This window comes from Melopsittacus undulatus, chromosome 8 (genome assembly GCF_012275295.1).
Source record: "Melopsittacus undulatus isolate bMelUnd1 chromosome 8, bMelUnd1.mat.Z, whole genome shotgun sequence".
Lineage (NCBI taxonomy): Eukaryota > Metazoa > Chordata > Aves > Psittaciformes > Psittaculidae > Melopsittacus > Melopsittacus undulatus.
Window position 1 is genome coordinate 53475437 of NC_047534.1, and position 16662 is coordinate 53492098.

Genomic DNA, 16662 nt, shown 5'->3' on the forward strand with positions numbered 1-16662 from the left:
CACCTAAATGAAGAGCCTGCTTGTCCCAAAACCAGGTCTCCACCAGGTACCCAAGACCCCTTCTCCACCTTCAGGGATGCTGCGGTCCCCTCAGGAATGCTGGATGCTGCTGGCATCTGCTGGAAGAGGAAGGAAAAGGCAGGATGCTGGGGCTTCCCCCTTGCAGCTGATTTGCCCTCTAGGAGATTATTCCCCTTCCCTGGCTTACAGGGGGATTTGCAGCCGTTCCATCTGCTCCAGCCCAGCAGGTCACTGGGTGCTGGGGAGGAGTTGCTGCATCCCAGATGATGCCTTTGGTCCAGGGAATCCTGGGTTGGGCATTTCTGGCCCTCCCCTTCCACTCAGGATGGTCCCAAATTGACTTAAACAGGGGCAGGAGGTTGGAACTGGATGAGCTTTAAGGTCCCTTTGAACCCAAACCAGGCTGGGATTCTATGATTGCCTTTGGAAAGGCAGGCAGGGAGGTAGGGAAGGAAAGCATCTCAATGTGGGCTTTCCCAGGTGGACCACAAAGTGCTGCCAGGGTTTTATGGGTAAATAGGGGTAAAAAGGGTAAATAGGGGTAAAAAGGGTAAATAGGGGTAAAAAGGGTAAATAGGGGGAGTTTGCTGGCTCACTAGTGCTTTTAGAGCCAGGTTTTCCAAAGGGGAAAACCAAGGGGTGATATGGGTCTCTCCCTTCTCCTGGGTTATCAGCAGACACTGGCTGAAGGTGATGGGTAGCAGGGAGGCTGGAGGGAAGGTAGGGAAGAGCTGATGCCAGGTGGGCTATGGAGGCTGGGTTTATAGGGTCCGACTGGACTAGGTGTGTGGAAGCAGCAAGAGGGGTGATGCTTTATGGACCACAGGACATGGGAGCCTTTGCCTGTGCCACTGGACCCAGGACCATGCCCCCCCCTTGTCCCTTTTCATCCGACATGGGGCACCCCACCTGATCCCATAGGGATGTACCCAGGGGTAATAAAGAGGGAAGCTCCAGGCAGTGCAAGTGAGATGCTGAGACAACGATGCTGTCCCCATCCCACCCACCCACTGCCCATGGTGGGACCCACTGCCCTGGCATTCCCCATCCCTTACCAGGAATACCGGTGGAGGCAGCCAGGTGTCAGCTTGGGAATCTCTTATCTTTACCTGCTCTTCCCAAATGGACAATGTCCCTGCTCATTAGGTATCTGCCCAGGGGCCTGATGTCACCTCTGCTCATGGCTTTTCTCACTCATCTCTTGACGGGCGCTCAGGTCCCATCACATCACGTTCCTGCCTGTGGGGCTGCCCCCTCTGCCTGCCCCATGGCTGTGCCCATCTGCAGCCCCCCAACCTCGGGCTCACCCCGCTCTGGGGGAATGGGGCTTTGAAGGGTGTTCTGTTGAAGGCTGGAACATCACAGGCAGTGCTGGCACCCGCATGGAGTGTGTATGTGCAGAGCTGGGATTGGTTTTCCTTGCCTAGGAAGTGCCTGGGAGGAGAAGCCATCCCTGAAGTCTGCCCTTTGAGGCTGATGCATCCTGACAGCTTGTTCACTAGGACATTAAAATCATTGCCTCTGTCTGCATAAGACACTCAGTAATGCAGATGATGGGAACACGGGTCAGGGAAGGAGCCTTCTCTCCCCTGCACCATGAGCGGCAGCACTGAAGATCCCAAAGCAGCAGCCTGACTTGATGGGAGCAGGGTTCCCTCCAACAGGAATGGGGCTGGGGATGCAGTACAGATGGAATCATCCTGCTGAGGTTCCCATCTCAAAGGTGTACCGAAGCTCAGGGATGCAGTGGGCAAACATCCCCATCCCATGTGGTGTATCCCTCACCAGCTGCACAGGGAGCTATTCCCAAGGAGCTTGTGTTTTCCCTGGGGGGTTGCAACAAAGCAAGAGGACATCAAATCATGGAATTCCAGACTGGTTTGGGTTGAATGGAGCTTAAAGCTCATCCAATTCCAACCCCTGCCACAGTGGAAGGTGCCCAGTTCCTCAGGGCATAGGAACTGGATGAGGCTTAAGGTCCTTTCCAACCCAAACCATGCAATGATTCTATGAATCCATGTCTGAGCCCCCTTATTCCTGTCTATCAAACTACACACATGATGCCATGGTCGGGGGGTTTCCTTCTTTTCCTCAATGCTGGGCTCAGTGACCAGGAGTTTGTGCTGATGGGCACGGAAACAAACCATTACGAAGGATTCCTTTGCTTGGGGCTGTTTTGCCCTTATGCTTCCCTCTTGCCTGGGGTTTAGTCACAACAACAGTGCTGGGAGGATGCTCTAGCTGGGTTTAAGGTGGTGGTGGGCCCTGGTTGGGCATCCCAGGGTGCAGAGAGCTTCCAGGTCCTCCCCTGCTGCCTCCACTGGATCCCAAACTGCTCCTGCTGCTCCTCCAGTTGTGAGATGCAGTTTGGGTTTCCCATCCTTTTTGGCTGGTTTGGGGCTTGATTTTGTTCCCTCTCTGTCTGTTATGTTTGGGATAGTGAGATTCAACATTTACTTTGCTTGTGTGGTGGAGTTCCTCAGGATCCATCCTGAGATCCGTCCTTCCCGTAGGTGACACCAGCTGGGGATGCAGTCACTCCTTTGGGGGGCATGGTTTCCCTTCACAGAGACAAAAGGGTCTTCAGAGAGACCCTTATAGGACATATAGGGTGTTGTAAGGGAAAAAGCATTCATCCTGAGGACAGTTGGTTGCTTGCAGGGGCAGCATGGTCTCCATCCTTGGAGGCTTTCAAGCTCCAAACGGATGCAGCCCTGAGCATCCTGCTCTGATCTTAGTGCTGACGCTGCTGTGAGCAGCAGGCGGGACTGCAGCCTGACCTCAGGGGGTTCCATGGGCTCCCCTCCTGCGGATGGGCTCCTTCCCATGGCAGTGTCATCACCTGGTGCCCAGGTCGCTGGGGATGGCTCTTGATGAGTCATTGGGAAGAGGAGGATTCCCCCTTGGCACACACAGCCTGCCCCAGCACATCCAGAGCAGCGCCCAGTCCAAGCAGTGAGTGGGGCCCGCAGCTCACCCAGGTATTTTGGGTGATGGAGAGGCTTTTGTGCCCTCTGGCACTTGGCTTATTAATGGCTCAGGCTGCTCAATGGATGTTATTGATGGATAATGCATGCCCCAGTTAACTTATAGGGAGCAGCAGCAAAAAGAGAGCGATACAAATAACTTGGTGCTCAGTGCCACTGGAATGTGCGGGATTATTCCCATTGCAGCTTTATTTCTGGGTGAAAGGCTGAGAGAGCTGGGCTGGGGCAGCCTGGACAAGAGAAGGCTCCTGAAGGGGAGACCTGAGAGCAGCTCCAGTGCCTAAAGGGGCTGCAGGAAACCTGGAGAGGGGCTTGGGACAAGGGCCTGTAGGGACAGGCCAAGGGGAATGGCTTGAACCTGCCAGAACAGGGGAGACTGAGCTGAGCTCTTAGGCAGAAGCTGTTCCCTGGGAGGGTGCTGAGGCGCTGGCACAGGGTGCCCAGAGAAGCTGTGGCTGCCCCATCCCTGGCAGTGCTCAAGGCCAGGTTGGACACAGGGGCTTGGAGCACCCTGCTCCAGTGGAAGGTGTCCCTGCCCGTGGCAGGGGTTGGGGATAGATGAGCTTTAAGGTCCCTTCCACCCCAAATCATTCCATAATTCCATGACCCTTCAGAGCCCAGCTCTTTGGATGACTTCCCTTGTTCACAGATGCTGGGGTAGGACCTACCCAACCTGGTCTGCATGTAGAGAAAAGCATAGGCAGGGCTCTGCTACCTGCTCTATAACAACCTGGAGGTGATGCTCCCCATCCTTTTGTCCCTCCCAACTCAAGCTATGTTCCCTTTCCCTCTGAAATCCCCTTCTCCTGGGTGATAAGCATCCATTGGGTATCCTTGCCCTCCGTGTCCCTAACCTCTACCCCATGCTGCTTTGCAGGCTCCTGCTGTGGACCACCCGTTTCCATCCTGTGCTCAGCAATGCCCTTTTCTGGTGCAACTGGATCCTCTGAGGAATCCCTCTGGAGCTCCAGGCCAGCCTGCAGGGTAAGGTAAGGTGAGCTCAGTCCCTTCCCACATCCTGGTTTTGGGGGTGTCTTCTGCACTGTGCTCTCCCTTGGGCTATAAACCACAGCGAGGATGTGGTTGGGCTCTGCAGAGAGAGGAGCTGCTGCACTGCAGGGACCTGGCTCTATGGGAAGGGGGTTTTGCTCCCTGCAATGCTGCTCACACAGGGATTGGATGAGATGCTGGGACCTCTGCATCCATACAGGTCTCCTATTGCTGCTATTGCCCTCATTGCACTGGCCGCCTGCTTTCTGCATGCAATAAAGGTCCATTAAAACCAAGCCAAGCAGCTCAGTTGGGAAGCGCACAGACGGGGTTGTTTCCATCAGCCACTCTTGCTTTTGTTACTAAAATAGATCTGCTTTGGCCTGGGGCCATTGTGTTGTCCCAGGCATTGACTATCACAAATGGACAGCAGGGCAGCATTTTCCATTAGTGAAGAAGAGGAGACAGATCTCTGAGTGAGAAGACAGCTCCATAAAGCAGCAATGTTTCAGTCACAGACAAATCCATCTCTCTTCTTTCTCTTTCCTTTTCCAAGTGTTTTTAATCCTGGTTTTCCTCATGTAAAATCCTGGGAGAGCCTGGCCACAGCAGCAGCCTGTGTCTGCAACAACATGGTGTGTTTTGGGTAAGGGGATGGAGGCTTCAGGAGCAGAACTTGCCCCACAACCTGCTTGGAGGCTTGGCTGTGGTCAATGGTGATGTGTGATGGGTACTGGTTATGCCTGGTCTTGAGCATGCATCATCTAAGGCCACTGTCTGCAGCTCCTGTGTGCTATGGGCAGCCTCTGAGGGATATACCCATCTCCAAAGGGTTGTTTGGGGGGTGGAGAGTGGCTTTGTAGCCATGAGCTGAAGGATGTGCTTAGGAACGCATCCCTAAGGGGCCCTGTCTCTTCCCTGCTGCATCTCCCTGAGCACAGCAGGTCTTGGGGATGGGATCCCTATTGCAGAGCCCAGGAAAGCCAGGACATCTCCTTGCTGGGGGAGCTGAGTGTCCAACCTGAGACCATGTCCCCAAACTGTCCTCCTACAAGTGCTCATGACCCAAATCTGTCCAACAACTGTGTTCTCTTCTCTTGGTGAAGATGCTTTCCTGCAGTAAGTGGTTGTTAAAGCATCACCTTGATAAACATCACAACATCCCCACCAGGAACATGCCTTCAGTTCTCTGCCTTCCCATGCTCCTGTCCCATATCCCATCCCTTCTCCCAGCCCTGTTCCAACATCCGTACGTAGCACAGCAGCCTGGGGTCTGTGCAAGCCAGCAGCTTCTTTCTCAAAGCAAAGCAAGGTGGTGTGTTCGTTCTAAATGCTAAACCCTCTTCAAGGCTATGTTTTACCCCATGTGATTTCATCCTTTGAAAGCAGTAGCACTATGACTATTGTATAGGAAATCTATGTGTGTGAGGAACCCCATAGATTTCCTATACAACAGTCCTGGAAGAGGACTTTGGAGACCACTTGGCACTGGGAAACTGCTGCTCCATCTTGCATCCAGGCAATGCCATGAGTGATGAGGGATAGCCTGAGAAGGTGTAGAGTTAGCAAGGTGCTCTGGTGGGAAGTGTCCATGGAGGGGACGCTGCTTTCCTAGGGGAAGAGGCTTTGACATGGGTTAGTGGTGGCCTTGGCAGCACTGGGTTAAATCCATGAGGTTGGACTTGATGATCTTGAAGGTCCATTCCAACCTGGTTGTTTCTGTGTCTCTATGATTGCAATGCAAGTCTATGGGGAGGGGAGGAGGGGGTGATGGGGACATGCCCACTAGTGGCAAATGATTTCCCAGCTTGACCCTTCTGCTTAATGTGAACGTGAAGGTGAATGAGCAGCAGCATCGATCCGGGATGCGGGCGATGAGCTCGGCCCCAATGCCCGCTCCCTTTCCCACTGTTCTATCCCTGCCGTCCCCTTCACGCCTTTCCAGAGTGATCAGTCAGAGCATGGCACCCCAGGCCACCGACCTTGCTGGGGGCCAGGGGGACACCATATAGGTGCCTGCAGAGAGCTGCCCTGCTGTCTGATGGGCTTCTCCCAGCCGTGGCTGCCTCTCCGGTAAGCATCTCCCTGCCATCAGCTTGGGGGTGCGGGGAGGCCATGCTGGGGTGCTGGTACTGGTAAAGGAGGATGGAGCCAGGAGGGGCTGGGCTCTGCTCCCAAGGAACAAGGGATGGGACAAGAGGAAACGGCCTCAAGCTGCACCAGGGCAGGTTTAGATGGAGCTGAGGAACAATTCCTGCCCCACAGTGTGCTCAGGCATTGGAACAGGCTGCCCAGGGCAGGGCTGCAGGCACCGACCCTGCAAGTGTTCACACAGCGTGGAGATGAGGCCCCAGTGCCATGGGGCAGTGGTGGCCTTGGCAGTGCTAGGGATGATCTTAAAGGTCTTTCCCAACCTGGCTGATTCCATGATTCCATGCTGTGTGCCTGGAGGCATGTTTCTCATAGGTAATGGTGTGCCCAGCCACATGCTGACTCATTGAGTCACGGATGTCTTTAACAAGCAGCAATGCATTGATGGGGTTTAACTCGGACTCAGCTCACGGGGCAGAATGGATCTTGAAGCATCTCCACGTTGCTTTTAAGTCTTTAGCTAAAATGTGTTGGGAAACCAACCCTGAGCACAGGTTGGAAACCTAGAACTCATAGAAAGCTTGGTTTTGGGGCGGGAGGAAAGATGCTGCTCCTTCCCTCCCCATCTTTGTGTGGCTTTAGCCACAGATTTCATGCAGCTGAAAATAACAAACCATTTTAATCTCGGTATTGCTGGTTCTGATCTTTTAATCCAGCTTGCTTTCTGCCTAAAATCATTCCTCCACCTGCCTCTCTATTATATAATTATGCAGAAGATTACTGGGGAGCCAGATTTAGCTGGGCAGCACTGGGGAAGGCGGCGAGCTATGGGGATGGAAGGTGGGGGGGTTCTTCTCTCCCTTTGCCCATTGCCTAACGTGGGAGGGGAAAGCAGTGAGCTGAGTGCTTTTGACTGTGTCTGTAGCTTGGGTTTGAGCATGGGAAGTTTCTCCTCCCTCAGGTTGTTCTTTGTTGGGATGGAATGCCCTGTTGGCTTGGCTAGGGGCTGGAGAAGTGCAAACCTCCCATGCAGAAAGGGTTTCAAGTGAAACCTTGCACTTCTCTATGATGTTTGGGGTATTTTATGGCTCTTCTTCTGTCTTTAATAATGGCATGGTGATACGGCCTGGTCTTGAGAAAGGTTTGGGACTGAGGGAATAGGGACTGAGCTGCTGATGCTTCCCATCCCTGAGCAGAGCTGTGTGTAGGGGAACAGCCACAAGGAAGAACCAGCAGTGCTGGGTTGGGATACGGCTTGGAGCACCCTGCTCTAGTGGAAGGTGTCCCTGCCCATGGCAGGGGCTTGGAACTGGATGAGCTTTAAGGTCCCTTCCAACCCAAACCTTTCTACGATGCTGTGATTCAATGATTCTATGATGATTCAGTGGTTCCAAGAAGGCACAAGGGAGGCTGGAACTGTTCTTTTTCACCACAGCCCAAGCTCAGCTGATCCTTCAAGGAGCTTTAAGTGTTACCTTTAGATAAGAGTGGCTCAAGCCCTCCAATGGTAGGATGGCTGGAGACAGGCTCCACTTCTGACTGGTGCAACCTATAGGCTTGAGCTGTGATGGGAAAACCAAGAAGGTGTCTTAGGCTCCAAAGACACCTTTTCCATTCCCCATGCTGAGTGTCCTGACACTGATGGCCTGCTACCTGCAGTTACCAAGGGAAGGCCATGAGCTGCTTGGCCTGGGGACTGTGTCTGACTGGGATCTGGTGTCTCAGAGCCATTGGGAAATACAGAGCTGGGACAAGGAGGAACCCTCATCACCAGTCAGACAGACACTGGGAGCTGTGGCTTATCTTGCCACAGGGCCTTATCTTGGCTTGCTTATCTCCACAGGGCCTCAGGGTCCCTGTTAGGGCAGAACATCCCCAGAACTGTGCTGTGGTTCAGGTTTGGTGGGGGAATACCACCCTAAAATGCCCTTCGAGCCTTACATAGCCATGCACTTGGTCCTCCTGCCTAGAAAGCTATTGCAGCCTCCAAAGCAGGACACTTGGTTAATGCAACCACCATGCGTTAACTAAGAGGGTCAGGAGAGGATGGGATCAGGAGCAACACAGGGGCACAAGCTGATCTCATTTTTGCAGGGATGGAGCAGTTGTAACACATCCCATTTCCTCCAAGGCTCAGGAATCAGGGATTCAGCCTGGTCCTTGCTGCTGCTGCTGTCGGATTTAAGCCCAGCAGCCAAATGTGCATTGCTGTTGCCCTCCTTTCCCTCCTGGATGCTCCATCCCTGGAGCGGGTGTGCAGGCTCTGTCAGCATCCCTACATCTCCCCCCTGCACATGGGCTGGTCTCAGATCCCAGCTCCTTTCCCTTGGAAAAGCATCGGCTGCTTCGCCCTCATCGCCTGGGGGCAACCCCATTTGCTCAGTGGCCTTTAAAACTGAACCCAAAAGAAACCCAAGCCCACTGGAATGATAGGGATGTGAGCAGTGGGGACGCGTCTCCCTTTGCCAGCAAAACCCAGGGATTTGGGAGAAAATAGGTCACGTGCCCTTCATCCCATGCCACGTGGTGGCATTCCCAGGGCCAATGAGGTTCGGAGCCCTCTGCGGAAAGAACAAAAACAAATCACTGCGATTCTTTCTTCCTTCTTTCCCCCCCCCCCCTTCCCCCCAATCCATTGCATTTCTCCTCCTTTCCAAACGTGGAACGACCGGCCATCTGTGCGGACCCCCATCAGCACTAAAGCAGCCCTTTGGAGAAAGGTAAGGAGATTGGGTTGGTGGAAGACCTCCTATTGCAGGCAACTTCTCCTAGCGATGGGAATTGGGGAGGAATCATTGAATAAGTCAGGTGTGGGGCTCCAGTGTGGGTTAGAAGAGCTTGGGATGCTTAAGAGCTGTCTTAAGTGAATCGGTGATAGAGGGATTAAGTCTGTGTTGAAGGAGATGGAATTAGGGATGGAAGAGGTATGTGAGCGAGTCAATGGCTGTTCCTCAAGTCTCTCCTAGGAGATATATGTTGGCAACGTTGTGCACTGGTTTGGTATTTACTTTAATTTGATCCAGTTGGATTTTACCTTTCTAATGCCGAAGGTTGTATCCCTAGATCGGGAAGCATCCGGCTCTGCGTTAACCAGAACCTTCAGCCATTCCTAATGTGTGTGGTTCACAGAGCGGGCTTTGGGCTGTGTTTGGGTAGGAATTGCCTTAATGCAATTGATACTAAACCATCATAGATGTTCATTGCTTCATCTTTGATTTCAGTTGTACCTTTTTGGTCCGATTTCCATGATTTTTCATTCCATTGTGCGGGGAAAATGAGATTGGGAAAGAGGAATCCCTTTGATTCTGAGGCTTTGTTTTCAGTTTGCTTTCGATACCCATTTTATTCAGGGTAGCAAAATTCCTTCCAACACCATCTCATTCCCATTGCATTTCCTTTGGTTACCCCATTGTTTTCTAGGTAGGAATCTGAGTTGCAAAGGTTATAAAGGACTTAAATGCTGTTAAATCCAACCCCCAGATATCATCCGCTTCTTAAAAAGGGAAAACGTTCTTGGATGTATTTTTCTTGGAATGGGAATTTTCTGGGATATTGTCATTTTTAATGTGAAAATCTCAGTTTATGAGTCGGAAGTCACCCAAATAAAGCAGAAACAGTGGATTGAGGGTGATGTGTTTAAGTTGCCATAAAATGATTGACCTTTGCTTTGACAGATGCAAAGGCAGATGCTGTCCTGCGTTTTGCTACAGAAACCCAACCCTCAGTTTTCCCGAATATCTGGGGTTTGGCTTTTAATAGAGAATTCCAGACCAATTCTGTCATATTCCTGACACTCAGTCTCAGCTTTCTCCCCTCTTTTATGGATTAATTCTTATAAACATGTTTAATCTTCTCGGATGCAGAAGAAATTGTATCTTTCTGAGAAATAACTGCACTTTTAAGCTGTTTGAATGGAGATTGCATCTCTTTATGAATTAAACCCCTCATTTCATAGGGGGGAAAAAGAAAGGCTATGGATCAAGGGGGAAAAAACCCACCCCAAACCAACTCTTTAAGAGGTTTCACCATGATTTTAATGTCTTCAAAACGCTGAAGAAGCTGTGGGGTTTTAGTGCATAGGATTGGAAACAGGGATGTGCTCAGGATGGGATGGAGCAAACCATGTCCATGGTGGCCAGCACCCGTTTGAGGTAGGAGAAGAGGGGACGTGGGTGCCTGCACGGAGAGATGCTCGCCACCGTGCAGCTCTTGTGGGTAGCTGCCAGAGATGCTTTTGCCCTCCCTGGTTTGGTGGTCCCAACACTGATTTTCTAAGGTGATGCTTATTTATTCCATCATTTTTATTATTATTTATTATATCTTCTTCCAAATTGGGAAAAATGGGTGTTTGCTGGGGAGCAGGCACCAAGCCATCCAGCTTGGCTCCCTATGGAAGTCGGGGCTCATGCCTGGAGCACAGGGACAAACCCAACCCCACTAGGGCAGAGTGCTTGCAGCCCTGGCTCCCATCTGTACCTTTTGGAGAAGCAGATGATGCTTTTCCAGCACCAAAAAGGAGCCCCATGCGCAGGATGGAACCTCTGCCATCCAGCCCCATGTTCTTGCAGTGCAAGGGTGGGCGGCAGCCTTCATGGTTTGAGTTTTCCATGCCTCTGCAGCTGCATTTTGGCTAAATGGAATAGAAGGTGCATTTAAATATGTCCCTGATGGGTGAGGGCTGTCCTCATTACTGTGATGAGCTTTTTGCAGCTCACCAGCACTCCTACTGAATGCATCCATCCTAGTGCAGTGATTGCACACACTGGCACATAGGATCCCAGCCTGATTTTGGTTGGAAGGGACCTTAAAGCTCATCCAGCTCCAACCCCTGCCATGGGCAGGGATACCTTCCCCTGGAGCAGGGTGCTCCAAGCCCCATCCGGGACTGCCAGGATGAGGTTTGGGGACAGGGGTGATGTTTCCCCCTTCCCCATTAGCCCCAGTGGAGGAGATTCATCCTCACCCGGTGCGATGTGCTCAGTGGTTAGACCCAAGGTTATGGAGGACCTACTGCAGGGAGAAGGGAGAGAGGAGAAGGAAGGCTCTCCTTGATTCTAATCGGGGTTGAGGTTTAGCTGAAGTGAAAACAGATCGGGAGTGACAGTTTTGGAGCCTGCTGTCAGGGTCTGAGCGTGGCGTGCCGGCGATCCAGCCGCCGAAGGCCCCCATCCATCCTCCTCCTCCTCCTCACCAGCCATATCCAGGGAGAGCTGCCGCTGCTGGGCACAGGATGGGGACCCTGCAGCTCTGGCATGGCCATTGGACAGTGCTTGTGGCTGGGGACAGTGTCCAGCCTTGTGGTGGCCAAATGGATGCTTGGGGAAGGAAGGATGGGGTTTAGTGCTGCATCCTGACTGATGCGCTCGGTCCTGAGCGAGTGATGCCAGGCTGCTTCCCCAAGGACAGGGAGAGACCCCAAGGGTCTCCCTTCCCATGTCTCCCATCAATCTCCCATTCCCAAAGAGCATCAGGGTGATCAGGCTTGTGGAGAAATGGCACAGGCAGAGAAATAGAGCATGGAGGAGCTGGGATTTACAGAGCCAAGCTGTTCCTGGCTCCCCATCACCCTCACTTGGTCCCCATGAGGGGACCGACAGAATGATGCTGTGCATTATGTTCCCAGCATGCTGGGGGTGCTGGAATGGGATGAATTCCCCCATCCCTGCACCAGGAAGGGTTGGGAACCTGCCCCTGATGCTTTGAGATACGGTGGCACTCCTGAGTACAGCCCCAGCCCTGCATCTTCCATCTTGCACAGCATGACATTGGGCTGCCATTGAATTAAAACCCAAATCAAAGCATCAGTAGAGACTGAGCATGGTCGAAATAACAGGCTCCTTGCCTGTCTTAACCTGGCACCTCCTGTTTGTCCCTGTGTGCTCCAGGTTGGTCCCCCAGTGCCTGGACAGACCCCTCTAAGGTAGCCCCTGCACTGTGAGCCTCATCGCTGTTTCCAGGGATTAAAGAGAAAGGGATGGAGATGGGATGGGATGGGATGAGGCAGTCGGTTGCTTCGCTCTCGGGATGAAGGGATTTGTGGACTGTTCTTAGATCAGTAGATTGAAAATAGAGAGAAATTATTGGGATGATGCTGGCAGAGGGATTAAAACCAGGGCAAGCTCTGGAGGAGGGGAATGACGGGGGGGCTGCGGGGTGCCCGCTGCTGGGAGCTGCAGGGACATGATCCTGGTTGGATCTTCATCTGTTTTGCAGGATGCAATGGAAGCATCCCTGCTCCCAGCGTTCCAGGATGCCCTCCAGTTCAGAGGATGCCAGGAGTGTGCCTGGAGCCCTCTTATTTCAAGGCTGATGGAGGACACCCTGCTTGTCCTCTGAGGGCCACACAGCTCCCCGTGGTCTATTCTTCTTTATGTGAGCATTCTATAACCACAGGCATCATTATTTTGGGTATCCTTTGGCCTTCCCCTGACAAAGGGCATCTAAAAAGTAGCACATAGGGGACTTCTACCTGATTGTCTCACCCTTTGGTTTCCAGAGGGGTGCGTTTTCAATGCTGCCATCCTTTGGGCAAGACAGAGGTCCTTTGGAGCTGAAGGCAGAGCATCCCTTGGGGCATCTATGAAGGCATCTCCTATGCAAGGTGTCATCTCCTGACTCCCATTCCTTAGGCTCTGGCTGGGGGGAGAAAGGCTAAATTGGGTGCATCCTAAAGCATGACTGACCCTGGGCATCACTCAGTGTCAAGTGCAGTTGTCCAACAGGGATGAGCTTTACTTGGAAATGCACCAATGTCTGTAAGGCTTAAACAACCACCACGGACACAAGGACACTGTCACCAACAGCACGTGGCTGTGGGGAAGCTCATTTCCAGTGCCTGACCTGGATCTTCTTCCCTGCAGTTTACTCAAGGGCTCTTCCTCTGTTTCTGTGCGCTTCATTGCACGCAGCCAAGCTCGGTACTTTGCCTGGCTGAACTGCGTCTTATTTCCTCCCCTTTGCCAAGCTCACTTTGGCTTCTTGCTCTGCTCTCCAAAAAGCTTCCCCTCTTTGGGTTGTCACCTGGGAGTTTAACAGGAATGCTACTGATAAGTGTTTGGGAGAGGGGGGAGTTAGAGCATCTTCAGATGGTTTTATCTGCCCCAGGCTTCCCTGGCTCTTTCAGGACAGTGCCACATTGAACACCCTTGTTACAGCCACCCATCTACTACCAATTAGGGCATTTCTTTCCTCTGTGAAGGCTTATCCCAGGGGATGCTTATGGAAATGCTAGGTGAGTTATCCCAGCATCCTTCCCATTACATGAGTGCCTCCATCCTCCAGCATCTTGGTCCAGCCACCCTCTGCAGCACTGCTGGAGTGTTTCCTGTGTCCCCTTGCATGCCTATGGGTGCAGATATGGAGCGTGGCATTCCAGCAGTCACATTCCTGGTCTCTGTGGTGCAAGGTGGGGACATTCCAGCTAATTAATGGGAGCTTTGGGATTGTCTCCCCAGTCGCTCGGATGCTGCAGCAGAATCCGCCCCGCTCTGCAGTGCTGAGCCCTGCGGCAGGGTCCAGGCTGGCTGTGCAATGCAGAGCTACTGGCTCTGCTTTCCTCACATGGCCAGGGCACATCTATGCTGAGCAGAGACCCAGCCAAGGCTCAGTCCTTGCTAGTCCTGGCCTCTCCAAGGCATTGGTTTGGGCATGGAAGGACTGCCAGTCTTTCCTGTAAGACTTGCGATAGATGGGTTTTAGTGTGTTCTTTAATCTATTGGCAGGCCAAAGGAGATCAAGGTGGCATTCCTCATTGCAGGAAGTGCTGTTTTCTCAGCACACAGGGTCTTGAGTCCACCCAGGCTCACAGACATCTTGAGGATGCTCTTGGTCACTGGGTCATAATGGTTCCACCTGCATAGGGTGAAGAGCGTTGGCTCTCATCACCTCATGGGGTGACATTCCTGAGGGGCTCAAGCATTTTGGCAGTCACTGCCATGTTTATTGGGAAATGCTTCCAAAAGTCACCAACAGGGTGAATGGGAAGCGGCTGAATTCAAGTGCGTTGTTCCCACTAACCAGCTCACCTCAGCCTTGGGAAAGCAGCTTGAATTCACTACACAATCAAAGCAATCCAATGTTATTCTAAGCAGGGTGATCTCAGTTTGCCACAGTGATGGTTTAGGAGGTTCAGGGACTGATTTTGCTCAGGGTCCTGCAGTCAGAGAGCCCTGAAATAAGCCCAGACTGGGTTTTCTACCAGCCTGCTCCTGCTCCTGCTCCATCCCATTTCCCTCCTTGTTGTGTGTCCAGTGTCTGCTTGCAACACAGCAGTGGTTCATAGGAATGAATGGGAATTCTGCATCCTATAGATCTCTGAGGATGCATATCTCAGTTCTGGCTACCTGAATTTCCTCTAGACCTGGTAATTAATGTAAGGCTCCAAGTTTTGCCTCCTACAGATGTATCAGGGCAAGAGGTAGGTGCTGTCATCCTGCTGTCCTGTTGTGTGCCATGAAGTGATGTTCCAGACCTTCATCCTGAGGAGACTGGTAGGGAAAAGCTGTAGCTTTGCTCATGAGCCTTCACACAGAAGATCATGACAACAGCATCACTGTCACAAAAGCAGTTGTTCTTGTTCTGAGCAGGGACTCTCACTGGGCATCCCTCCTTGTGTTCCCAGTATCCAAAGGCTGGAGCCAGGGGTTTTGCCTAACTCTGTTGTAGAGACTTTCCTGTGCCTGGTGGTTTCTATTCCTCTTGGTTTATCCATCAATCCAGAAATCCCTCTGAAACACATGAAACCCCACTGGAAAACTACAGATGGGAGGTTGGGATGTTCAGCTGGGATGTGGCTGAGCCCACTGCAGTGTGGCAGGAGCTATGGGTTGCACCAGCACTCTAGCTAGTACCAGTATCTAGAGCCAGTATTTCCCCCTGTAAAAGCTCAAGGGTAAAGGATCTGGGATGAAAGCCATCCTGGTGGGAAGGATGGTAGGAAATGATTGCTTAGGAAGTAGAGAAGAGCTGCAGCCTGCAATGATGTTGATGGGAGAAGCCCACCTGAGGCATGGAGGTAGCAAATGAGGCAGCAGGAGAGGTGATGCCCTGTGATGGGCCTGGCATGTAGGGGAGGGAGAAGAGGCAGGCATGTTTGTATCCCCACAGTGGTAACTGGCATAGAGGTGAAGGAGACTGGAAGTGCCCACAGGCAAGGAGGGGAAGGCAGGTTCTAATGACTCATCACAGCCAATGAGGAACATCCTGGGCTGTAAATGGAGGCATCTCACCCAGAGAGGGAGCAGATGACCAAGGATGAAGCATCCAGGGATGCAGCAAGACCAGGGACATTTGTCTCCAGTGAAGGATCGAGGGCAGGTGAGGAGCAGGGATGCAGGGTGTCACGGGATGGCTTTTTTGGCTTATTTTGGTTAGGGTTATCATTACCACTGAAGCTGGAGAGTAAGAGAAGGAGAGATCGACTCAAATGCCTACGGACAATGGCAGCAGTTGGAAATGCAGCTTCATTGCAAATGGCATTTGGTGTCATTCATGTAGATGATGCTGCTGTGCTCTTACAGCTTTATCTTCTGCTGCATTGCCATTTGGAGCCTGGGTTTGGAAGGGAACGCTTGACTCTGGTGTTCTGCAATGGCATCTTTGCTCCTTCCGTCCCCATCCTGACCTGGCCAGGCTGCTTTGCTGTCATAATCCCAGGCTGGCTGCAGCACGGAGCTTCCCAGCTGCTCAATGCGATGCTGGAAATCACTGGATTAGGTTTTAATGGCAGGATCAAAGCCTAGAAGATGAGTGGGGAGGAAGCTCCTGCTCATGCAGGTGGCCAGGCAGTGCTCCCTATTAAAGCAAGCAAGAAAGGGCAGGAAAGCAGCTTCTTCCCAAGCTTTTCCCTGTGTTTAGCACATATTTCATTTCCCAAGGGTTTCCAAATGCTGGTCTGAGGTTTGTGAAGGTGATGTTGAGAGATCAAGAGGTGTTTCAATCTCCTTGCAGTGGAAGATGTCTCGAGTGGTGGACTTGCTGGCCAAAATAGTAATCCCTGATGTGAAAGTTGGCTATCCACATTAGGAATCTGGGCCATTCCATAGCATATTGTGGTGTGGTGAAGGACACTGGTGTTTTGTGGTCATCTTTCTGCTGGTGGGGCTTCTAAACCACCAGAGAGCCTGAGGAGCATGCTGGGGTTATGTCTCAGGGTGGCATTGCCAATGGACAACCACAAGATGCTCCAGGGTAGGGTCTCGGGGCACAGCATCCCCATAGAGACCCTCTTCACCAGCACACACTGGTGAAGGCTCTTGGCCAACAGGCTCTGAGGTGGTGGAGTTGATCAGCCTGCACCATATAAACCTTTCCTTGTGTGTCTGTCTTCTAGCAGTGCTCAAGGCCAGGTTGGAAGGGGCTCGGGGCAACCTGCTCTAGTGGAAGGTGTCCCTGCCCATGGAACTGGATGGGCTTTAAAGTCCCTTCCAACCCAAACCATTTGATGATGCTATCTGGGCATCTGCAGAGGAGGTGCAGACAGCACTGCAGGACTTGTTCCTGTGTGGCTAATATGCCCATGGAGCTCACATGGATGTATGGGAAGAGGAAGAGAGGAGGGCTTAGCTTCAGCAAG

At 52.2% G+C, this 16662-nt stretch overlaps 1 protein-coding gene across 17 annotated transcripts in view; it reads left to right on the top strand.

The window, feature by feature from the left end:
* PCBP3 (poly(rC) binding protein 3) overlaps nucleotides 1-16662 on the top strand; it is a 49011-nt gene that overhangs the window by 3548 nt on the left and 28801 nt on the right. For 15 of the 17 annotated variants that reach the window (XM_031048167.2, XM_031048163.2, XM_031048208.2 and 12 more), the window contains exon 2: nucleotides 3886-3997. The gene's annotated coding sequence lies outside the window, so the exon portion shown is untranslated. Of the gene's footprint in view, nucleotides 1-3885; nucleotides 4003-16662 lie in introns of all 17 variants that reach the window. The other 2 variants (XM_034065459.1, XM_034065460.1) reach the window with 2 other exon arrangements.